Source organism: Eucalyptus grandis, chromosome 5, assembly GCF_016545825.1.
Source record: "Eucalyptus grandis isolate ANBG69807.140 chromosome 5, ASM1654582v1, whole genome shotgun sequence".
Taxonomy (NCBI): Eukaryota; Viridiplantae; Streptophyta; class Magnoliopsida; order Myrtales; family Myrtaceae; genus Eucalyptus; species Eucalyptus grandis.
The window spans coordinates 60,876,235-60,902,516 of record NC_052616.1 but is presented as its reverse complement, the minus strand read 5'-3'; the positions used below and the strand labels follow the sequence as shown (position 1 = coordinate 60,902,516).

Below are 26,282 nucleotides of genomic sequence, written 5' to 3'. Positions count from 1 at the left end.
CAAATGCGTGTACATAATTTATGGGTATTGATTACGGAAACACGGTTGATATCAACAAAAGGTTAGGTTGAACGGTGGTTAGCAAAACTTTTGGAAGCAATAAACGCATTTAAACGTGCATCAAAGATGAGCGAATTACGAGATCTGCACATAACTAAAGTAACTAACACTTGGAAAATTATAGCTTCCATTTTCTGATGACAAAGGGACATTTTTAGCATTCTTCTTCCAAATATACGATAACAAGTATTTCTGCTGCCACCTCGGTAAAGAGGTAACGGAAAGGATATATCTTATTGTTTGATGCATCTTTGAACAGCACATAGCTGTCCAAAAGACATGTTTCTAGTATCTTCACCTGATATTCTAAATAACCCTCTTTGCTAGAAACAAACTTTTCCAGCACGGAATGAAAGTATGTTTTAGGTTGACCCAAAGTCACTTAAACAAGGTCCAGGAAACATAATTGAGAACCGTTACAAAGACTCAGATGATAAGAAACTATTTCAATTGTACTACCCAATCTCTATCTCGAATGTGCATTAATATAAAGTTGTTGCAGCACAAACGTATCCATCAGCGGCCGAGACAGATTAGTAAGACACCCGTGGGACACAGTAGCACAGCATAATGTAAAGGATCCATAAGTCTGAAGGGAGGAGTCTATCTAACTAGCACCTTAAAATATAAAAATTGTGAAGGAGATATAATTTCTAAAGGCTCCCCATGGTCTTAGTTTATTCCTTGTGCCCCCACAAGTAATTGTGAAGGAGTCAGATGGGCAACCGACCACCCCACCCCACCCCCCCCCCGGTCCCCTTCTCTTTCTCCTCCTCCAAAAGTCTATTCTCACATGGTCTTCACATCTAACCCAACTTGGATATCCTGACCACACATCTCTGAGGTTGAGCTTTCCTTCAAAGCAATTCGCTAAGGTGTACCCTCTATGCTTTTTCATGGGGACTTCTCCCAATTGACCGACAGATATGAAGAAATTAACTTGAGCATAGATCCTATTGCAAGCTCACTTCTTTTGGAAAACATACTTATTGTAACATATTTGTTGGAAGATATGCCTGAAGATCCAGCAGATTTGATCTAAATTGATCTAATTGGATCAATTAAACATTGGACAGATATATAGATTTGATTTGTAGAATATTTGTCAAATATTTTATTTCCTTTCTTCATGTGCATTCTGTATTATAATTACAGAACATAGTATATCGATTACATACAATTGAAGTAATAGAAAAACTTCTCTGCGAATCCTCTTTCTTCGCTTCGCCTCTTGCTTCCTTTACGCATTCTGTCATGGTATCAGAGCAGTAGGCTCCTGAACCTGCTTCCGCACCAATTATTCTTTGAACTCTCTGATTTGCAAAAGAGATTTATGAAGGAATCAATCTTTCGATAAAGGAAGAAGAAGCAAGCATAAATGATTACCATGGCTCACCCAGAAAACTCATCCTCGGCTCCTGATGTTTCATCCACAGAAGATGTTGTGCCACAAATCTCATAAGCACAAAGCCATCTTGTGCCGACTCCCACAACCCAACAGCAACATCAGGCTCAAGGTGTGCAATGGCCATTTTTTTCCGGCTTAGTCAAACATGGGGTTGCCCATTGCGGGCCATCCTTACCAATGGGTACCCGTATCCTTGGTACGTTGGGCCAAGTGCATCATCGCCGGGGATTACAAGCTACCAAAGTAGCGTTCAACCCGACGGAGGCCTACCAGCCACGAATGGGGCAAGCCGAACCGCCGGAACAGAACAAATTAGTGGGTCGGACAAAGCGGGTTTGGGAGTGAATCCCTACCAGAATTTCTCACATGTGGGTCATGGAATCGGATTTGGCGGGTCAGGCTTAGGGACGAATCCCTACCGGAGTTTCTCACCCAATTTTCTACCTTTTCCAATCGCGGCTATCACTGGCCGACCAGAGCCTGGCGATCCCCTGTACGTGTCAACCGCCGACGGTCCGGCTCACGATTGATTACCTTGCAGCTGACTAGGCCGGAAAACTACTCCAGATGGTCACAAGACTTCCGGCAAGCCCTCGTGACAAAGGACAAGGACGGATTCCTTGACGGAACCGTGCATGTTCCTTCGGACGAGTGATTGGCCCGACACTAGAGAAAATGCAAGGGCGTGCATGTTTTCGTTCTGAATCTGTTCCTGAACAGATTCTTATTTTTTTGTTCCGAGAAACACATCTGGAACAGAAACAAGAAACAAAAAAAAAAAAAGTTATTTCTTGTTCCGAAACACTTTTGAAGAAACAAAAAAATTATTTCTTCTCTCTCTTCTCTTTCTTCTTCTTTTCTTCTTTTTTCTTTGGCCAGCCGCCGGCCTCGGCCATGGCCGGCGACTGGCCGTCGAGGGCCGGCGACCTCGCCGGAGCATCGCCGCCCCCGGCAAGGCCGAGCCTCGCCCGCGCCGGCCAGCCGAGCCTCGCCCGGATCCGGGAGGCCAGCGTCGCCGGCCCCCGCGAGCCTCGCCAAATCTAGGCGAGCCCGAGCTCGCCCAACCGTGGCGAGGCTCGACCTCACCGGATCTGGGCAAGCCCGAGCTCGCCCAGCCATGGCGAGGCTCTCCGGTGGCTGGGCGAGCTCGGGCTCGCCTGTGTCCGGCGAGGCCGAGCCTCGCCCAACCACGGCGAGGCCTCGCCGGCGGCCGGCGAGCCTTGCTGTGGCCGGGTCGAGGCTACTAGCCCCTTGGCCGATTCTGGGGCCGGTGACCGGCCGAAAGAAGAAAAATAAAAAAGAAAGGAAAAAAAGGAAAAATAAAATAAAAATATTAAAAATTTAAAAGAAACAAAAAAGAATATAAATTTATCAAACGTGTTTCTATTCATTTTTATTTCCGGAACAAATTTACCAAACGCATCTTTCTGTTCAAAAATTGTTCCTCGGAATAGAAACACTTTTTCTATTTCTTGTTCCTGAACAATTTTTGAACAGAAACGTTGCCCAATGCAACCACCTCATCCGAACATGGATAGGCAATTGCATCTCTCCAAACGTCGTGGCCGGCCTCCCACCAACAAGACTTGAAGAAAATGTGGGACAATATCAAAGAAATGTACGGAAAATTAGATCGAGCAAAAATATTTTTCCCTCATGCAGGAACTCGGCGAATTCAAGCAAGGAAATCTGACGGTCGCGGCTTGTTACAACAAGCTATCGTCGCTTTGGAACGAGCTCGAGGCCGCGGAAGAAAAACTCAAGGGACCGGCGGAGACCCTCGAACAGTATAGATCTATAAAAGAGAGAGAGAAAACCACTTTTTCCTTTTGATTTTGAACAAGAATTACCTGACGTTCCAATCGCAGATTTTGGCGATGGATCTCGTCCCTCCTCTCGGAAGGATTTTCCAACTCGTTGTTCAGGGAAGAAAACCAGCGACTCACGGCGCCGGAGCACAAGACAGAAGCGACAACGTCACTCTTGCGCTTTGCGACGAGCGACAAGAATCGGGGTTCAAAACCCTAGCGAGAGAAAATCGAGAGATTCTAGGGTTGCAAGGGAGTGGCGAGAGGACGCTTAAAAGGGGGGCACGAACAGCCCAGATTTTCCACGGCGATCCGACGATATCTAGGAAGCTGATCTTTCCGTGGAATCAAACGGTGCATATAATTCCGCGAAAAAGGGATCGGACGACTAGATCATTTCCGTGTTTTCAAGGAATTTTGGCCAAAATTCGAAAGGGAGAGGCAAATTATATTGCGAATACTGCAAACGCCCACATCATACTATAGATAATTGTTGGAAATTGCATGGAAAGCCAGGAGAAAAAGAAAAAAATGAAAGAATATTTTGCAGCTTGCCAAGTTACTGGGCTCACTAATGATCGGCCAATTACCTATGGATAATATGAGCAACTGATGTAGGCTCTACAAAAGGCAGACATTGCAAATAAAGGAGGAAGTTTTTCAGGTATATCTCATTGCCTGATAAATTCTATTTCAAGAAAAGCTTGGATAGTGGACTCGGGAGCAAGTGATCACATTATTTGTGATAAAAGTTATTTCTCTGATATGCATAAGGAATTGGATATCCCTATTTCTGTGCAATTGCCGAATGGCAATATCACCAATATCACCTTGACAGGCACTATTCGTCTGAGTCCTCAAATTACCCTTCGAAATGTCCTATATGTCCCTCATTTTCAATTTAATATTATCTCCGTGTCCAAAGTCTACGAGGAAAATTCCTATCGAGTATTATTTGATTCTAATGCTTGTTTTTTCCAAGCCCTTTCGACTGGCAAGCCGATGGGATTGGGTAATCTCTCGGAAGGATTATTTTTTTGGAATGACCTTCCAAATCACTTTGATTTTTCATCAATTGTCTTGAATAAAATATCATTGTGTAATGCTACTACCGATGATAAGAACTTTCTTTTACATTCAAGAATGGGTCATAGTGCTTTTTTTCCTTGCTCTAAATGCCATATATGTCCTATGGCAAAACAATCTCGCACATCTTTTCCCACCAGTAAGAGTCATTCCACTACATTTTTTTCACTACTCCACATCGATGTCTGGGGACCTTATCACACGGCACATCGTGATGGTTCACGCTATTTTCTTACTATAGTGGATGATCACTCCCATGCCACCTGGATATTTCTAATGCAGTCCGAAGCTCAAGTGTCTTCTAATGTGAAATCCTTTATCATTCTGACCAAGAATCAGTTTGGGAAGACAATCAGGCGGATTCGCACTGATAATGGGAAAAAAAATTTAACCATGAATGCAGCTCACTTTTACTATCTCATGGGATTCTACATGAAAGCTCATGCGTTTACACTCCGCAACAAAATGGAGTAGTAGAACGTAAGCATTGTCATCTATTGGAGGTTGCCAGAGCACTGAAGTTTCAGGGATCCATTCCAGATATTTATTGGGGAGATTGTATTCTCACTACAGCATATCTTATCAAACGGATGCCAACTCGAATACTAGCTAGTAAATCACCTTTTGAATTACTATATGGCAAAAAACCAGCAATTGGTCATTTAAGAGTTTTCGGTTGTTTATGCTACACTGCAACTTTGGGACCTCGGAACAAAATCAGTCCCCGTGCCAAACGATGCATATTTATGGGTTACCCCAACCTACAGAAAGGATATCATGTTCTTGATCCATCTACAGGGGATTTTTTCGCGAGTAGAGACATCATTTTTCATGAAAATAAGTGGCACCCCTTGACGGCCCCGATCTATTCGGGTCACCACAAGTACTTGTCACTTATCCTACTACATATCAGTCTAATAAATTTTTAATTAAAGTGAAACCATAGTTAATAGGGATTGATCAATAAAATTCTTCTCCCTTTTATCGTTTTTTTTTTTTTTGTAAAGGTCCCAGCACAGCTCATCAGTAGAAGCATAAACGAGTCTCACCATCCCTTACTCCAATAACAATAATGCAATGCACACCACCTACGCTCCAAATGAAAAGACAATGCAGAGTTGCTTTTATTTATATTTTCACGATGGACATTTCGGGTCGGTACAGCAAAAGGCCAAGATTTTTTACTATACTTAGCTATAACTCAAAAGAGAACTCGACCCTACATCAAACATGTACACCCCTCCATCAACAAGCATTGGCTATCCCCAAAAAGTGTCAGCTCCCACCAATCATACGTGCCATCACACCCAACCCGGTGCATCGGGCGGCGGCGGCGGTAGCATCCCTAGCATCACCCCATTACGTCGAACGTGAACAGACAAAAACTTTTGGATAACAGGGCCATCAGCAGAACCCACGTTGTACATCACCAAGACACGAACTCGGACATACACCAGACCAGGTACACTAATACAGGAATGCTCTGTGCACTCCACCTCAACGTCAGTAGGTATGCCATAGAAGGTACCATGCACAACTGGTGAAAGAGGTATATTTCTAATCTGAAATGTCAATCCCCAAAGGGGTGAGTACAACCACTCAACAGTAAAGATCCACCAAACTACACAATACATCAAATAGAACAATCAAGATATCATGAATAAAACGCATATCATTCATGCATTCAAGCATACCTCACCTTGCAACCATGCATATATCACCGTACAACGTACATATATAACCATGCACTTATCATCAAGCAGCCATGCATATATCACCATGCAATGTGCATATACCACCATGCACTTCATGCTTGCATTCCCATGAGGTTCATCACATGCCATATGCACACATCCATGCGCATGATTAAATTCTCGATCTTTATCTTTTAATTAGAACACATCATTTTTCTTCCCAGGGACCAATGTTTTCATCCTACAATTTATCGCTCGCATCCAACCTAGCATCGCGAGGAGCCTCTGGTACACACCTCCGGGCATCCGACACACACACTTCGGGCATCTCGTACCCCAACTAGAATCACGAGAAATCCCCCCGACACACACCTCCAGGGCTTCCGACACACACACTCCGGGCATCCCAACACTCTCGGGGCATCGTCGGCTCACACCTCCGACGATATCATCATTATCATAATTTATATTCACACATGTATCTCAATTTCAACATGACATTCGATGCAACAATATCAAAGATCTCAACTAGCTCTTCATGTCATATAACATGCCATATGTCACCACATATGCAGCATAATCAACCACAAAAGACATTATATCACATGGAGTAATTTCATTTATTTTTGAAAGTACAGCAAAATTTCGGGTAAAAGCAGATTGCACTCCTTTAGTCATAATTCTTGAAAAATTGTAAACAGCCTTAATAAATTCTAAAAATTCGACATGTTATATACAAGATCTAGAGGAAAATATTCCATGAAGAACACCATATAAAAAGAACATCATACAATTCGGTACAGTCCACACATCACAGTCTTAATAATTTCGGAATATTGCCATACACAGTTTCATTCACGAATTCAGTAAAAATCCTAAATCAACTCTAAAAATTCTGAAATTTTTATATGTTATATAAAAATCTAGAAGTAAATATTTCATGAAGAACTTGAAACCATATTTGTGATGGATTAAAAACTATAATAACCATAACCGTCCATAACCATCGACACCAAATTCCAGTTCTAACCGTTTTGGATAAAGATTGTTTCACCAACCTAAGCTCATCCATTTACTCTAAAAATTTATTATGTTACTCCTTAACATGTTATCTTCAACTTTCATTCAGAACACAAGATCAAATTTCAACCGGAGAATTTTATAAAATTCACATAATCACACTAGGTCAGCATTACGATTTCCAGATCTAACTTCTTCAAAGAAAAATAGTTTCACCGGTCTATACTTGTTCATTTCTTCTGATATTTTGATATGTTACTCTCCAAGAATCTATCTACAACTTTCATCAAGAAGTTGAAGTCAGATTCCAACTAAAAAGTTTCATACAGCTCACGAATTCATCAAAGGTCGTACTGCCTTTCTAGAAAACAGAATGCAAGGCTACCATATTTTTCCCCAAAACTTCGAATTTCTTCACTTCTACCACAACCAAAATTTATCATCCCTCACAACACATATTGCAGCAAGCAAATGGTAGGTTTATGGACTCTACTTGCCTCAAATCCGAGCACAACATAGCAAGCAAAGACGGCGGGGTAAGGCGGTACTCGGCGGCTCGACGGCGGCAATGAATGGCCTCCCTCTTCCCCTTCTTCTCTCGCTCGCCGCTCTCCCTCTCTCTCTCTCTCTCTCTCTCTCTCTCTCTCTCTCTCTCTCTCTCTCTCTCTCTCTCTCTCTCGGACGGTCACTCTTTCTCTCCTTCCCCCTTTCTCTCGTGGGACGCCCCCTGCTCAATCCGCCCCCTCTTCTTTTCTTCCCCCTCATGATTAGCTTATAATCATCACAAAACATGCAAGGGGACACTTGGATAATCCCCCTTGCCACTTGGTAATTGCCATGCAAGAGGATGGGCCTCTCATGGGCCACCCCTCCTTTCGTTGACAGCCCTATGGGCTTCATGGGCCAGGCTTTAGCCAGTCGAAGGGTGGGGGATTGTGGGCTGGTTTGGTCCAAAAAAATCAGTCCACTCCCTCCTTTAATAATCCACTATTATTTTCTACTTAAATAAATACATAATTACAAAATAATATGGCCAAAAACTTGCAATATTAATCCATAAAATCAAATTCATAAGATGCATAGCCAAGAACAAAATTCTCATTATGAAACTATCCTATAGCACCAACTTTGATAACCCAAGAACATAAGATATCTTTCCATTAAAGTGTTCGGCCTTAATCTATTACAATTCTTCGGTCTAGTGGCCACAACATACTTCAACGACACAACCATTCACTTTTCCATAGGTCATAATGCCTCTAGAAATTGCCATGAAATTTTAGGATGCCACAAGTCTCCCCTCCTTAGAGAATTTCGTCCTCGAAATTAGACATCACTTATGTCTCTTGAAACAAGTGAGGGTACCTTTCCCCCATCTCATTTTCACTCTCCCATGTGGCTTCCTCCACACCGTGATGTCGCCATAATATCTTTACCAACAAGATTTTCTTGGTCCTAAGAATTTGCTCCTTTCAATCTAGTATTTGCACAGGCTCTTCGTTGTACCTCACTTTCTCATCCACTTTGATGGCTTCATGATCGAGTATGTGACTAGGATCCGGCTGGTACTTTCTCAACATCAACACATGAAACACATTGTGTAAATTTCCCAATTTAGGAGGTAATGCCAAACGATAAGCTACATCTCTTATTCTTTCAAGTATCTCAAAAGGTCTAACAAATCTATGGCTTAACTTACCCTTCATTCCAAATCGTGATATTCCTTTCATTGGAGATACTTTAAGAAATACATTATCTCCCACACTAAACTCCAAAGGCCTTCTACGCCTATCCGTATAGTCTCTTTGTCAGTTCTAGGCTGTCTTAAGTCTTTTCCTGATTATCTCGACCGCTTCTGTAGTAACTTGCACTAGCTCAGGTCCTGTTAGTTTTCCTTCACCTACTTCATTCCAACAGACAGGGGTTCTGCACCTTCTTCCATATAATGCTTCATACGGAGCCAGGCCTATACTTTTCTAGAAAACTATTGTTATAGGAGAACTCTATTAGGTGCAAATTTTCATTCCAATTTCCTCTAAAGTCAATAACACAGGCTCTTAGCATATCTTCTAGAGTCTGGATCACTCTTTCGGTTTGTCCATCCGTTTGAGGATGAAAAGTAATACTAAATTGAAGCTTTGTCCCTAAGGCATTTTGGAGACTTCGCCAAAAATTTGAAGTAAACCTAGAGTCTCGATCAGAGGTGATCGTTACAAGAATACCATGTAAGTGTATTGCCTGGCTTACATACATCTCAGCAAGTTTATTCATTGAATAGTTTATGCGAACAGCTAGGAAATGGGCAGATTTAATCAAGCTATCCACTATCACCCAAATCGAATCGTGACCATTTGATGTCATTGGCAGTCCTTGCACAAAGTCCATCGTTACATGCTCCCATTTCCATTCTGGTATGTCTAACGGTCTCAATAGTCCTGCAAGTTTGCGATGTTCCGCCTTCACTTGTTGGCACGTTAAACATTGAGAAACGTGTTTAGCCATATCTACTTTCATGCCATTCCACCAAAATTGCTGGCGCAAATTCCTATACATCTTTGTACTACCTAAATGAATACTATAATTACTCCTATGTGCCTCTGACAAAATTTCCCTCTTCACTTCCTCATTGTCGGGAACACAAAGTCGTCATTGGCATCTTACCACTCCATCTTCAGCAACTTGAAATTTTAGTCTTTTTCCTAAAGATACTGCATTTTTCACTTTCATAATTTACAGGTCGGACTCTTGCATGATCTTAACTTTTTGTATAATTTCAGGCTCAATCCTTAATGCAGTAAGCATACCAGTAAGGCGATCCACTTTCAATTCAAACTCTAAGTCTGCTACAGACTTTAATAGGTTCCATTCTGCCATTCTTAAACTGGCCATCTCCATAGCTAACTTATGACTAAGGGCATCCGCTACCTTATTCACCTTCCCTGGATGGTACCGTATTTCACAATCATAATCCCTCAACACTTCCATCCACCTCCTTTGTCTCATGTTCAATTCCTTTTGTGAAAATAGATATTTTAGGCTCTTATGATCTGTATAGATCTCAAACTTTTCTCCATACAAATAGTGCCTCCATATCTTCAAAGCAAACACTATAGTTGCTAGTTCTAAATCATGCGTTGGGTAATTCAGTTCACGAGGTTTCAATTGTCTAGATGCATAGGCTATGACCTTGCCATATTGCATCAAAACACATCCCAGTCCTTTGTGAGATGCATCACTATATATTGTAAAACCATCAGACCCAAATGGTATAGTCAGGATTGAAGCCGTGGTCAATTTTCTTTTAAGTTTCTGAAAGCTCCTTTCACATTCTCCACTCCATTTAAACTTTGTATTCTTTCGTGTTAATTTTGTTAAGGGGCCTGCTAGTCGTGAAAACCCTTCAATAAATCTTCTATAATAACCAGCCGGTCCTAAGAAACTCCGTATTTTAGTGGGTGTTGTCAATCTCGGCCAATTTATTACCATCTCAACTTTCGCTGGGTCCATTGCAATTCCATTTCCCGACACCACATGTCCCAAAAATATTATCCGGTTCAGCCAAAATTCACACTTGCTGAATTTGGCATACAACTCATGATCTCTCATAGTTTGCAAAACTATGCTCAAGTGTTGCTCGTGCTCTTCAGGTCCTCTAGAATATACCAGGATATCATTAATGAAGACAATCACAAATTGATCCAAATAAGGCTTAAATATCCAATTCATCAAATCCATGAATGCGGCCAATGCATTCATCAATCCAAAAAGCATAACTAAGAACTCATAATGCCATAACGAGTCCTAAATGTAGTCTTAGGAATGTCTTCTTTCTTTATCCTTAACTAATGGTATCCTAACCTTAAGTCAATTTTAAAAAAGACTGAACTTCCTTGCAATTGATCAAATAAATCATCAATTATAGGCAAAGGATACTTATTCTTTATAGTCACTTGATTCAGCTGTCTATAATTAATACATAAACTCATCGACCCATCATTCTTTTTCACAAACAAGACTGGTGCACCCCAAGAAGAAGCACTTGGCCTAACGAATCCTTTGTTAAGCAACGCTTGTAGTTGCATCTTCAATTCCTTCAGTTCCACTAAGGCCATCCTATACGAGGCTTTCGATATTGGTCCTGTTCCAGGCATTAGTTCTATTTCAAACTCAATTTCTCGTTCCGATGGTAAACCAGGCAACTCCTCAGGAAATACATCTGGAAATTCACTGACTACTTGAATTTCATCGAGCTTAGGTTCTTCCCTAGTAAAAGCCATTGCCGTACCCTTGACATCCTCCATTAAGTAATGCACGGGCCTCTATTGCTGAAATAAGTGCTATAGATAGGTGGGTTTGACCTCTGAAAAATTTACAACTAGACTGGTCGGGTAAAACAAATTGGATCACTTTCCTATAACAATTCATTTTGGCCCGATACTCACGAAGCCAATCCATTCCTATGATAATATCAAAATCATACATAGCCATTACGACTAAGTTTATTTCCATATCCCTTCCTCCTATTATTATCTTACATTTTGCACACATCATCGTAGATAATACCATATGCTTTAAAGGCGTGGAAACACAAAGAGGCGTCTCAAGAGGCGTAGCTTCTATTTCACTCAATTGCCTATATCTTTCAGATATAAATGAATGCGTAGCACCCATGTCAAACAATGCATATGCCTTCTTGCCATTTATGAAAATCGTACCTGATATAACATTTCTGGAAGCTTCCGCTTCCTCTTGGGTGACCGCATACACCCTTCCTTATGCTGATGGCCTCTGAGGATTCCTTGGTAAGTTTAGTCTAACAGCACTCTGTTGTGCCTGTCGCACCGAGCCAACACTCATTTGCAATACCTCTTGTGGGTAGTCTTTCTTAAGGTGACCTACTTGTCCACAACCATAACATCTTAGCCGTCCATTGCAAGGTTCTGGGCCATGCCGCCCATCACACCTTTGACAAACATCAGGCTGATAGGGTGCTTTCCCTATATTCAGGCCATCCCTAGCTCTTCCAAAATTTCCAAAATTGCTCTTTTTCTTCGCATCCCAAATCTGACCTTGACCAAGATAGGGTCTCTTACCCCTTCTGATATCACTAAAGCTCAACTATCTTTTAAACTCTGATCGTTCTCTCACCAGCTCTTGCTCCACTAATTGTGCCTTTTCATAAATCTCATGATAATCCCTTATATTCAAAGGCACCAATTGTTTCCTAATATCAGTCCTCAACCCTTTCAGAAATCTCTTAACTTTTTCCTCACGATCCTCAATCAATTTGGGAGCATACCTAGACAATTCAGAAAATTTTGCCTCATACTGATCCACTGTCAGCTCCCTTTGTTCCAACTGAACAAATTCAGTAATCTTCATATCCTTAGCACAGTCAGAGAAATGCTTCCTAGTGAAAGCTCTCACAAACTCATCCCAATTCACATCAATACCTGGTGGAAAGATCGTATCCCTTGAAGCTCTCCACCAAAACTTTGCATTTCCCTCCAGCTGGTACTCTGCCAAAACTATTTTCTTAGCATCACTACAGTTCAACAACCGGAAAATATGTTCTATCCCATCAATCCAATGTTCCACCTCCTCAAGACTTCCCATTCCACTGAACTTAGGTGGCTTCAACTTCAGAAATTGTTCCACCAGTCCTTGAGGGCGACGTTCCACTCCGGGTTGTTGCTGCGCTTGCCTTTCCATCAGATTTCCAATATTGGCCAATGCTTGTAGGATATCTTCCATTCGGGGTTCAGCCCTTCTAGCAGAGGCTTCAGCCCTCGATGGATGAGCACTTCCAGCTCGCACCATGACTTTCCTACAATTTTCAAGCATTTACCTCAGGAATAATCTGAGACTCACTGTCTCCATTTAAAAGAAACTACTACTATATAAGTAACATAAACATGTTACTTGCACCTAAAGACAACTGATAATAAACTACTAGGGATCTACGAGTGAATACCCATCACCCGTTATTCAAAGTTAACCAATTCTTCCATTTAATACCCTATGGTGTGCATTGCCATTATATTCCTCAATTTCCAAATGAGGCTCCTTATCACTGCACCTATAACCATTCGCTCTGATACCAAAACAATGTGGCACCCCTCGACGGCCCCCGATCCGTTAGGGTCACCATAAGTACTTGTCACTTATCCTACTACATATCAGTCTAATAACTTTTTAATTAAAGTGAAACCATAGTTCATAGGGGTTGATCAATAAAATTCTTCTCCCCTTTTTCTCATTTTTTTTTTTTTGTAAATGTCCCAGCGCAGCTCATCAGTAGAAGCATAAACGAGTCTCATCATCCCTTACTCCGATAACAATAATGCAATGCACACCACCTACGCTCCAAATGAAAGGACAAAGCCGAGTAACTTTTATTTATATTTTCACGATGGACATTTCGGGTTGGTACAGCAAAAGGCCAAGATTTTTTACTATACATGGCTATAACTCAAAAGAGAACTTGACCCTACATCAAACATGTACACCCCTCCATCAACAAGCGTCGGCTATCCCCAAAAAGTGTCAGCTTCCACTAGTCATACATGCCATCATACCTAACCCAGTGCATCGGGCGGCGGCGGCGGCGGTAGCATCCCTAGCATCACCCCATTGTGTCGAACGTGAACGGACAAAAACTCTTAGATAACAGGGCCATCAGCAGAACCCACGTCGTACATCACCAAGACACGGACTCGGACATACACCAGACTAGGTACACTAATACAGGAATGCTCTGTGCACTCCACCTCAACGTTAGTAGGTATGCCATAGAAGGTACCATGCACAACTGGTGAAAGAGGTATCTTTCTAATCTGAAATGTTAATCCCCAAAGGGGTGAGTACAACCACTCAACAGTAGAGATCCACCAAATTACACAATACATCAAATAGAACAATCAAGGTATCATGCATAAAACGCATATCATTCATGCATTCAAGCATATCTCACTTTGCAGCCATGCATATATCACTGTACAATGTACATATATCACCATGCACTTATACTTATATCATCAAGCAGCCATGCATATATCACCATGCAACGTGCATACACCACCATGCACTTATCATCAAGCAGTCATGCATATATCACCATACAACGTGCATATACCACCATGCACTTCATGCTTGCATTTCCATGAGGTTCATCCCATGCCATATGTACACATCCATGCACATGATTCAATTCTCGATCTTTATCTTTCAATTAGATCACATAATTTTTCTTCCCAGGGACCAATGTTTTCATCTCACAATTTATCACTCGCATCCAACCTGGCATCGCGAGGAGCCTCCGGCACACACCTCCGGGCATCCGGCACACACACTCCGGGCATCTCGTACCCCAACTAGCATCACGAGGAATCACCCCGGCACACACCTCCAGGGTTTCCGGCACACACACTCCGGGCATCCCAACACTCCCGAGGCATCGTCGGCTCACACCTCCAACGGTATCATCATTATCATAATTTGTATTCACACATGTATCTCAATTTCAACATGACATTTGATGCAACAATATCAAAGGTCTCAATCAACTCTTGATGTCATATAACATGCCATATGTCACCACATATGCAGCATAATCAACCACCCAAGACATTATATCACATGGAGCAATTTCATTTATTTTTGAAAGTACAGCAAAATTTCGGGTAAAAACATATTGCGCTCATTTGGTCATAATTCTTGAAAAAATTGTAAACAGCCTTAATAAATTCTAAAAATTCGACATGTCATATAAAAGATCTAGAGGAAAATATTCTGTGAAGAACACCATATCAAAAGAGCATCATACAATTCAGTACAGTCTACACACCACAGTCTTTATAATTTCGGAATATTGCCATACACAGTTTCATTCACAAATTCAGTAAAAATCCTAAATCAACTCCAAAAATTCTGAAATTTTTATATGTTATATAAAAAATCCAGTATTAAACATTTCATGAATAACTCGAAACCATATTTGTGATCTATTAAAAACTATAATAACCATAACCGTCCATAACCATCAACACCGAATTCCAGTTCTAACCGTTTTGGATAAAGATTGTTTCACCAACATAAACTCATCCATTTACTCTAAAATTTTAGTATGTTACTCCTTAATATGTCGTATTCAACTTTCATTTAGTACACGAGATCAAATTTCAACCAGAGAATTTTATAAAATTCACAGAATCACACTAGGTCAGCATTACGATTTCCGGATCTAACTTCTTCAAAGAAAAATAGTTTCACCGGTCTATACTTGTTCATTTCTTCTGAAATTTTGATATGTTACTCTCCAAGAAGTTCTCTACAACTTTTATCAAGAAGTCGAAGTGATATTCCAACTAAAAAGTCGCATGCAGCTCATGAATTCATCAAAGGTCGGACTGCCTTTCTAGAAAACAGAATGCAAGGCTACCATATTTTTCCCCAAAGCTTTGAATTTCTTTACTTCTACCACAACCAAAGTTTATCATCCCTCACAACACATATTACAGCAAGTAAAAGGGTAGGTTTATGGACTCTACTTGCCACAAATCCGAGCACAACACAGCAAGCAAAGACGGCGGGGTAAGGCGGGACTTGGCGGCTCGACGGCGGCAACGAACGGCAGTGAACGGCCTCCCTCTTCCCCTTCTTCTCTCGCTCGCTCGCTCTCTCTCTCTCTCTCTCTCTCTCTCTCTCTCTCAGATGGTCACTCTCTCTCTCGGTTCAATCTCTTTCTCTCCTTCCCCCTTTCTCTCATGCGACGCGCCCCCTGCTCAATCTGCCCCTTCTTCTTTTCTTCCCCCTCATGATTAGCATGTAATCATCACAAAACATGCAATGGGACACTTGGATAATCCCCCTTGCCACTTGGTAATTGCCATGCAAGAGGATGGGCCTCTCATGGACCACCCCTCCTTCCGTCGACAGCCCTATGGGCTTCATGGGCCGGGCCTTAGCCAGTCGAAGGGTGGGGGATTGTGGGCTGGTTTGGTCCAAAAAAATTAGTCCACTCCCTCCTTTAATAATCCACTATTATTTTCCACTTAAATAAATACACAATTACAAAATAATATGGCCAAAAACTTGCAATATTAATCCATAAAATCAAATCCATAAGGTGCATAGCCAAAAACAAAATTCTCATTATCAAATTATCCTATAGCACCAACTTTGATAACTCAAGAACATAAGATATATTTCCATTAAAGTGTTCAACCTTAATCTATTACAATTCTTCGGTCTAGTGGCCACAACATACTTCAACGAGACAACCATTTACTTTTCTATAGGTTGTAATGCCTCTAGAAATTGCCATAACATTTTGGGATGCCACAAAATATCTTCCCATTCCAAGAAACTAAGGAAAATTTGCATGTTTCAGATAATTCCCATAGGTCCTTCCATCAGGAAGATGTATCCCCTGAATATTTTCTCACAGGATCTCTAGCTCAGCAATTCTCCCACGCTCAGCATCCCATTCACCTCATCAGCTGCAACATGAGGAAGAAATGGAAGGTATGCCTACAACTCAGCCTAATGTGGACAATCTGAGCAGAATTACAGGCATTGACTGATAATTAAACTTGGGAACTAGTCCATCTTCCTTCCAACAAAAAGTCTATAGGATGCAAATGGGTTTATAAGATCAAATATAGAGCTAATGGATCCATTGAGCGTTACAAGGCTCGGTTGGTGGCCAAGGGATATACTCAGTGAGAAGGTTTCGATTATCATGAAACCTTCTCTCCAATTGCTAAAGATGTCACCATTCGCTCTTTCTTATCAGTTGCAGCAATCCATGATTGGTCCTTACATCAAATGGACGTCCACAATGCTTTTCTCCATGGCGACTTGGATGAAGAAATTTATATGGATATTCCTCATGGCTTACGGAGACAGGGGGAGAATAAGGTATGTCGTCTCCGCAAATCCCTTTATGGACTGAAGCAAGCTTCCAGGAAATGGTATGCAAAATTTGCTAAGGCTCTCACCACTGCAGACTTCAAACAATCCAAATATGATTATGCCTTGTTCACATGGACTAAAGGTACATCATCTATTTACTTAATGAAATATGTAAATGACATTCTCATTATGGGAAATGATGAAGCTGCAATAGAGAATCTTAAGAAATATTTGCATACTACATTCCATATAAAAGATCTGGGAGCGCCAAAATATTTTCTTGGAATTGAGATTGCCAGATCTTACCAAGGAATTTCTCTCAGTCAAAGGAAGTTTGTATTAGAGATTATATCAAAAGCAAGTTTATCAGGATGCAAACCAACAATTATTCCAATCGAGCAGAATACCAGATTAATTGCAACGGATCATGTCGAGGAAATATCTCAGGATGATCCCCTTCTTAGAGATCCGACGAGTTATCAGAAGCTCATTGGAAAACTTATATACCTGACTATGACCGGGCCTGATATATCGTATGCAGTGCAAAATCTCAACCAATTTATGCACAAACCAAAGGAATCTCAAATGAATGCTGCTCTAAAGGTTGTAAAGTATTTGAAGAAGTGTCCAGGAGTGAGAATACTTTTGTCCGGAAAGTGTAACATGGAAATGACAGCATATTGTGATGCAGATTATGCGACTTGCCTCATGAATCGAAGATCTATCTCTGGTTTTTGCATTAAACTAGGAGAATCACTTCTTTCATGGAAAACCAAGAAGCAAGCAACGGTTTCTTTATCTTTGGCTGAAGCAGAATATCGAGCCATGGCAAAAACCACATGTGGGATTGTGTGGATACGAGGTTTACTTGGAGATCTCAGAATACAAGTTAAAGGGCCTACAAAACTGTTTTGTGACAACGAGTCGGCACTGAAACTTGCAGCCAATCCCATAATGCATGAAAGAACCAAGCATATAGAAGTGGATTGTCACTTCACTCGAGAGAAAATCCAAGAAGGGATAATCGAAACAAGAGGGATTGGAACTGCTAAACAACCGGTGGACATTTTCACCAAACCTCTATGTTCAAGACAACATGCATATCTACTAAGCAAGCTAGGCGTCTTGGATATCTACAAGCCACTAGCTTGAGGGGGAGTGTTGAAAGATATGCCTGAAGATCCAGCGGATTTGATCTAAATTGATCTAATTGGATCAATTAAATATTGGACAAAAATATAGATTTGATTTGTAGAATATTTGTCAAATATTGTATTTCCTTTCTTCATGTACATTCTATATTATAATTACAGAACATTGTATATTGATTACATACAATTGAAGTAATAGAAAAACTTCTCTGCTAATCATCTTTCTTCTTTTCGCCTCTTGCTTCCTTTACGCATTCTGTCAATATTGTTACAGAAAACGAGCGATCGACCAATAAATTAACAGAATTAAAAAAAAAATAGGATATCAAATTTACATGGTTCAATTGTAGTGACTTACGTCCATGGAGAGAATAGTAATGAATTTCACTATAAATCAAATGATACAACAGAGATTATAACCACACTCGAGTATTTCATAAATCCCCAGTTACACTCAATAACTCATGCAGTGTTTGATTCACAATTCCTCATGAAAAAATGTTTTAATCTTATGAGGAAATATACACAAATTCTTTAACACAAGAATCTAATCGGCTTCAATACTTGAATTATTGACGTAACACACGAAGAAAACCACGAAGAGAAACCCAAATCAAGCACTTGTCGAGAAGGGCACTTCAACAATCAAATCTTCGTCACCAACGGAGCTACCCCCAAATATATATTTATATGTCCACCGCCTGGACAAGTGCCGGGTTGATCGGTCAAAGTTGAAAGTACACTCCAACTAGGATTACCTTAATTTTATTTCCTTTTCCGACACAAAGTCAGATGTCCTCAACTTGGAGACTCCAACGAAGCTTTATTTCCTGTAATATACAAATCCACGGCTTTTGTTGGTCTCGACAAATCAGCAACTTGAAGTACAAATATCCACTTTCCTTTTGAAGTAAATTTTCCACGGTCAAAAGTCCAACATGACTTTGTACTCCAAAACCGAACAGGAATTGTAGATATTTACGGTGGATGTTCACAAATATTCAACTTTCAAATTTTCCTTTAATTTATCTTGGGTCGGATTTCGTGTTCACGGGCTCAAACTTGAGACATTATAACACGTATCAATCACCTTGACATTAAATGTGAAGTAACTTAAGCATACATCATAATTCATACAACAAACCTCTAACAATCAACTAGTCTTTTGAATTTGGTGCTCTGAGATTGCAATATTCTTGTTCACTTTCCTTATTCATTGTTATTGGATGTGCGTTTATCTCCACGGAAAAACTTGCCCCAATGAAATTCACTATAAATCTGGAGAATTACAGAGCTAGAATTTCTTAATCACTTTTTCCTAACACAAGGTTACACCCAAAGCAAACTCACAAGTGCTATCTCACGATCATAGGGAACTCACCAAAAATCCTCACAAAAAGAAAACCTTAACATTCATTTTAGTTGTGCTAATTTGTAACTTTTAACAATAAGTCAGAACAAAGCTTTAAATTCTTTGTTTTGCGAAATAGGTGTGACAACCGCACGCATCAATGATCTGGGCTCCCAGCCTTAAATAGCCAGGCGCTGGCTCAGTGCCCATTAGCTAGAAGCTGCTGGGTGCATCTGGCCGGATGCCCGATCCTTTAGCCTTGGCAACCAGGTTCCTTCCTCCTTGCACCATGGGCAACATCAAACACGTCTCCAATCTATCTCAGTCTCTGGGCTCGATCCAAACTCCAACTTTAGCAAAACTTTGTTAAAATATATGTCTCAAGTCAGACGAAATCCAACTCAAGATTAATTGTTATTTGTGGAGGTTTGAATATTCCGAATTAGATATTTTTGAATGTTTGAAATCGAGCAATAAATAATGCAGAAATTGCATCCGTGTTGAAATCGCAATCGAGAACAGATTGGAGTCCACGTTAGAATAGTCAGAATTTAGACTTTGCTTGAAATATTCAGAAATTAGTATCTCCGTTGAGCATGGTGAAGAAAAACACTCTAAAATCCACTGCCTAATGCACGTTGAAGTCACGGTCAAGTTTGGAATCCATCATTGACTCGAACTGGAGCAATATTCAATCAATTTGAATATTTAGATATATATTCAGTTGTTGGAGTTTTTGTTTGGCCGCATATTGAAGAGGTTTTGAAAGTGTGAGAGTGCTTCTACATGAAGAGGTTTTGAAGCGTGGCTTGTGTGAGAGTGCTTGGTGTGTGAAGAGGTGCAAAGGGAACTCATGAATTACATTCATGAATTCAGTGCTCAAGCTATGAAAATCTTATGATAAGATTTGTGTTCATTCCTTCATGAGATTAGGAAATTATTTCATGAGGAATTATAAGACGGAACATTACGTGAGTGATTGTAGGGCGTAGGAAACACTAAAAGTGTTTGAATGACTTGAGTGTGATTGTAATCTCCGTTTTATTGCTTGATCGATAGTGAAATCCATTGATGCTTTCTCTATGGACACAAATCATTATGACTGAACCACGTAAATCTAGTACCCAATCTATTTTCGTTACTCTGTCTATTTTATTATTCGATCGCTTGCTTGTGCAACGAACTTTGAGTCACAAATTCAACAATTGTATCTGTAACAAAATCCCCTGCTTCTCAAGCAATGGTTCTGTTAGGGTGATTCTCACATCCTTTGAATACGAGATTGGAGTGGACCTCATATAAGGTGGACCTGATATACGGGAGGTTGCTTTCCACCTAATGACTAAAGGAGTCTTTCATTTCTAAAGGAGGCAAGGAGGTTCTTTTAAAATCGGTTGTTCAATCTCTACCTCAATACGCTATGTCTATATTTAAGATCCCGGTCTCAATATGCAAATCCATTGAACAAAAAATTTCCAGGTTTTGGTGGAAAACAAACAATAATAAATCTGGCATTCATTGGAAACAATGGGATCTACTCAAAGCCAAAAAAGATACTGGAGGTATGGGATTCCGAGATTTTCTAACCTTTAACAAGGCTCTCCTGGGGAAACAGGCATGGAGATTGTTCCAAGATCCTTCATCTTTGTGAAGCCGTGTCTTTAAAGGTTTGTACTTTCCTTTCAAAACCTTCTGGCATGCTGACAGAGGTCATAGACCTTCCTGGGGTTGGCTGAATATCCTGTTAGGAAGAGATTCTATTAGTCCAAACCTTCAATGGTTAGTTGGGAATGGCCAATCAATAAAAGTCCGTGAGGATAGATGGTTACCTGCTGGAATTCTAGGTGGTCCTGCTCTCCGAGATGAACCCCACACCGTTGCTGGTCTGATAAGCCCCTCTTCGAATGAATGGAATATCGCTCTGCTCAATCGTTTCTTTGATGACTCCACTGTACAGCAGATCCTCCAGTTAAAACTTTGGCCACTTTCAACAGCAGATAAACTCATATGGACAGGCACACAGGATGGCATCTATTCTGTCAAGAGTGGCTACAACGTAATTCATCGATCCACACACAAGCAGGTTACCTCTCAGGCTTCATCTTCCTACCAACCACCCAAACTTGTTTGGCAAAAGATTTGGAAAGCACAAACTTCACCCAAGATTTGTAATTTTTTATGGTTAGTATGTCAGAATGCATTACCAACTAGAGATAATCTATACCGCAAAGATCATTCAAACCCCGATCACATGTGGTCTTTGTTCCTCTGCCTCCCCGTAAACTACGAACACCTTTTCTTGCATTGCCCTTGGACTCAACGCATTTGGACTCATTCAAAGGTACACCTCAATATTTTTACTTATACCCCTACCCGAATGGACTTATGGTTAGCAAATTTTCTCGATCAAAACAGAGGCTTACCAGACTTTGAGCAGGTTGCAAGCCTTCTTTGGGAAATCTGGAAGGCGCGGAATCACTTCATCTTTCGCCGCGTTCGGAAGTCCCCGGATCAGGTTATCGACTCGCTTTTGCCCCGCCTCTCTGAAACGAGTCCATCAAAAGGATTTAAAGGGCCATTCCTCTTGGCTGAGCCCCAATCGGTCTTGGCAACCTCCCATTTGGGCACGATGAAGATCAATCGGACGGCTCCTTTCCCCACGGCATCTCACGGAGGATCGATTGCTGGTATGGCCCGCAACCACTCGGGTAGACTGCTTGGTGGAATCACACGCTCTGTCTCTGCCTCCTCTGCTCTCGAGACCGAGATCCAGGCATTAATTTTGTCTCTTAACGATCTGATTCAGCAAGAGTTAACATATTCTAACCTGCTTGTGGAGTCCGACAGCATCGTCCTCGTTGAAACCCTAAATCGGGGTCGCCTGCCGCCGTGGGAGTGCCGCGCCCTCTTCACCGAGCGCTTTGATCTACTTCGTCGATTCTCTCATCTTCGTGTACAGCACTGCCGTCGGGAGGCTAATACCCTCGCAGATTGGGCAGCAAAGGCCCATGGCCGCGGACCCCTCTCTTCTGCTTGGTTTCTCTCCCCTCCCCATGTTATGCTCGATATTCTCTGTAAAGACGCCCTCGCTCAGGGTTGCTTTGTATTTCCCACGTGACTTTCCATCAATATATATTATCTTTCTGATCAAAAAAAAAAAAAAGCAGTTGGACATCGAATTGGTCTCCACCGTTGTTGTTCGATATGTGCTCGCTGCTTGTGGAAACCAATTTATAATTTTAGAAGGAAAAAACACGATACCTCGATTTGATAGAGCAGGACAATTGTGACAATAAAAGATTACATCAAATGAAAAAATCCTAAAATTATCAAATAACATATGAAAATCAAATTTATTTTTCTTACATAATTAGCCCCGAGAAAATTATCAAAAAATTTCTAAACCCACTGCACTTATACTAATTCAATAATAAACTTTTCAATTTGGCCAATTTAGCCATAAACCTTTTAACACTTTGCCAATTGAGTCATTTCAACCAATTATGGCCAAAAAATGCTAATATGGACTACAATCATCTTATGTGGTATCATCAGAGCTGATATGGAAAATTTTGGTGATTTTTTTTAAAAAATTGGTTTATTTAAAATTTTCTTTTCTTTTTCTTTGCTTTTCTTCCTCTGCCGACAAGGATCACCGGCAATCCTTGCCAATTGCAAAGGCCTTGCCCATGGCCGGGGAGGCCGCAATGTCCTAGGTGAGGCCATTGTGGCCTCGCCAACCACAAGCAAGGGCCGTCGAGGGCTCAACAGCCACAGATGAGGCGGTCCTCGTGCAAATCAAGCAAAGGCCTGAGTGCCTTCACCCATGGCCATCGCAACCTTATCGATCACCAGCAAGGGCCACCATCTTTCCCTTTGGTCTCTCAAATGCTCCATGTGACATCCTGAATTTTCAGATTTTGTTTCAATTAAATGAATCAGGCCTTTCATCGACGCGCTTATTGTCACGCCCTGATCCTCGGGCACGCACCCATCCCTCATCTTGGTCGATTATTAGCAAAGTCCTAGGACGCATCGCCAACCCTTTCATTTTAATACACATGCGGAAACAGATAAAAAATCCCTAGACAATAAAACAATGAGGTAGAAAAGTAAGGTTATATTTTTCATAACTGAAAAGACAACCACACTTTTATACAAAGCAAAACTCATAGTATATATTATAATACTATTAACAAGTTAGATCTATCACATCAGATCACAACTCAGAGTTTGCAAAACAAGGTGGGGTCTCAGTCCTCATCCGGGTCATACTCCGAATCATCCTCGGACTCCTCCTCCGGTTCCTCCTAAAATGTTGTCCCACAACCAGGATAAGACTATGTCTCAACAAGTTATACCCCATAAGACCCGATTAGTAAGAAAATATGCTTTAGGGGCTACCTAAGCACAATCACACAATTTGAACAGACAACTATCGATTCGCATACATCCTTACCTGGTATATCATACCCTGCGCATTATAATTCAGCATGATACACGCATTGCATATGGCCATTAAATTATGCATTTCATCAATCACACATGAGTCACGTCACAAGCGATCTTACCTAGCCATTGCCACACCCTACACACCATCGATTCATGCATGCATGCCATAAACAATGTGCTTAACTCATGCCTTCCAATTAGTTTTGGCGACACAGGCATGATACCCAACACACACAGAAATACAGCCAAACAGGCTCGGTATTATGCCACACAAGCACGTTCTACGCCACACAGGCATGACTAATTATCGCCACACAAGCACGTTCTATACCACACAAGCTTGATATTAACCCCACACAAGCACGATTGATTATCGCCACATAGGTACGTTCTACACCATATAGGCATGATTAATTATCGCCACACAGGCACGTTTCATTATCTTCACACAGGCATAGGCTTTCCACTTAGGAGTATCACCCATACAATTATCAAGCATAAGTTCTAGGCATGTCACAAACCAACCATACATCATCAATTTTGCACAAACCAGCAAGCATTACACCAACAACACCACAATCATGACATAACCATTCACGCCTCATCACACATAGTCCTCAAGGCATAACACAGAGTAACCACATCACAAAATGTACCATTTCCAGCAAGTAAAGCATCAAGAACCATCACAACTCATAATCGTCTCTAACCAGTAGAGTAGGTTCACTCGCACGTCTCCAAGTTTAAATCCAGAAATCTAATAAAACGAGTTCAGAAAATTCCCAAATTTGAATATGTTGTAATATACACATAAACAAACATTTTTCATGAAAACACCTAAACCCAAATCCTTCTAGATTCAGCCTAATAAATCGTTCAATCCAATACAAAACTGTGTCCATTTTCCAAAAAGTCTTTTTTTCCAAAATCAGTTTGGTTCGAAGTCTAAACCATATCCATTTGATCTGAAATTTGAGTATGTTAAACTAGAAGATATGACAAACAATTTTTATGAAGAAACCATTTTGAAATTCGAACCCTAATAGTTGATAAAAAAAAAAACCCTAGAATTCTCAAAGGTCACCAGTTACAACACAGTCCGAGATTCTGTTTGCAAATGACGGAGCTGATATCTCCATTTTTTAAATCTCTAAAACTCTTGAGAAAAACATATGTTGTAACTAAGGATGTCTAAAACATTTCTCAATAAAACATCAATCTCAAAATCATAACCCATTTCAATCCATAAAAATGGCAAACGACGAGGGTCCAGAAATCCGAACTGCAGGAATTCTACTGGATTCAACTAATCCATCATCAATTGCACAACTCTCACTAATTAAGTTACACTAATCCACTCTAAGGCTAATCTAACAATCTTAGCTTATCACTAATACATACTTAAGCTAATATAAACAACCCTTAAACATCATTAACCGACTAATAAGGGATTAGTGAACAAAACTCACCCATTTAACAATCCGTTCGGATCGAAACATCGGGAATGAAGCAAGGGTCGCTTTTCTCCAAAGCAAGCCTAGGATCCAAGGCCTACAAACACCTCAAAATCGGCCTACAAGTGGCTGCAAGACTCACTTTTCTGCTTGCCGGTCGCTGCTGGAAATGGAGAGAAAACAACTCAGTTTAACGCGGTGAAGCTCGGGAAAGATAGAATAAGCCAAACTGGGCCTTAACGGAGGTTTACCAGCGAAGAAACAACAAAGGGCAACTCCGATTGAGCTCCTCAAGTCACAACACAGTGGCTAGACGGCGAGAGAGGAGAGGTCGCGGTGGACGACGTGCACAGGTGGAGCACGGACAGCGATAGTGGGTGGCATGAGGCGATGATGGCATTCGGGGCGGTGGCGGCTGCAGCTTCTTCTTCCCTACGATGGAGCGTCGAACACAGCAAGGAGGGAGGGAAATGAAATGCTTTGGCCGGCCAAGGGAGAGATGAGGGAGAGAGAGAGGTGTGTGGAGCAAGCTTGGCCTTGGTGGGGTCCTTTGGCCAACTTTTCCACCAAGTTGTTCCACCTTTTTGCATGTCCATGAAGCCAACAACCCATGGCTGCAAATGAGCCACACATACATGCCCAACAACTCATGAGATGGTCCAAAATGCTAGGAAAATGGGGGGCTACGAATTTCCAACATATGGCTTCAATTGGATAATAATTCTCTCTTAATCCACTCTCAATTGGCCCTCATAATTACAATCGATACCTCAATTATCAAATTGATAATTTTCCTCACCCAATAAACCATCTTGCATCTCAATTTTTTAATCAAAATTAATCATTGGCCTTTTCTGCACAAAAACAGTCATAAGCCGACTTT

The 26,282-nt window shown here is 41.0% G+C and overlaps 1 long non-coding RNA gene across 1 annotated transcript; it reads right to left on the bottom strand.

Annotated features, from left to right (window-relative positions):
- Nucleotides 1–21,085: 21,085 nt before the first annotated feature.
- Nucleotides 21,086–22,029, bottom strand: LOC120293099. The gene is made up of 3 exons (XR_005550768.1): nt 21,917–22,029; nt 21,323–21,442; nt 21,086–21,234 (listed from the first exon to the last, which is right to left on the bottom strand). It is a non-coding gene; the product is annotated as an uncharacterized LOC120293099 (long non-coding RNA).
- Nucleotides 22,030–26,282: the final 4,253 nt, after the last annotated feature.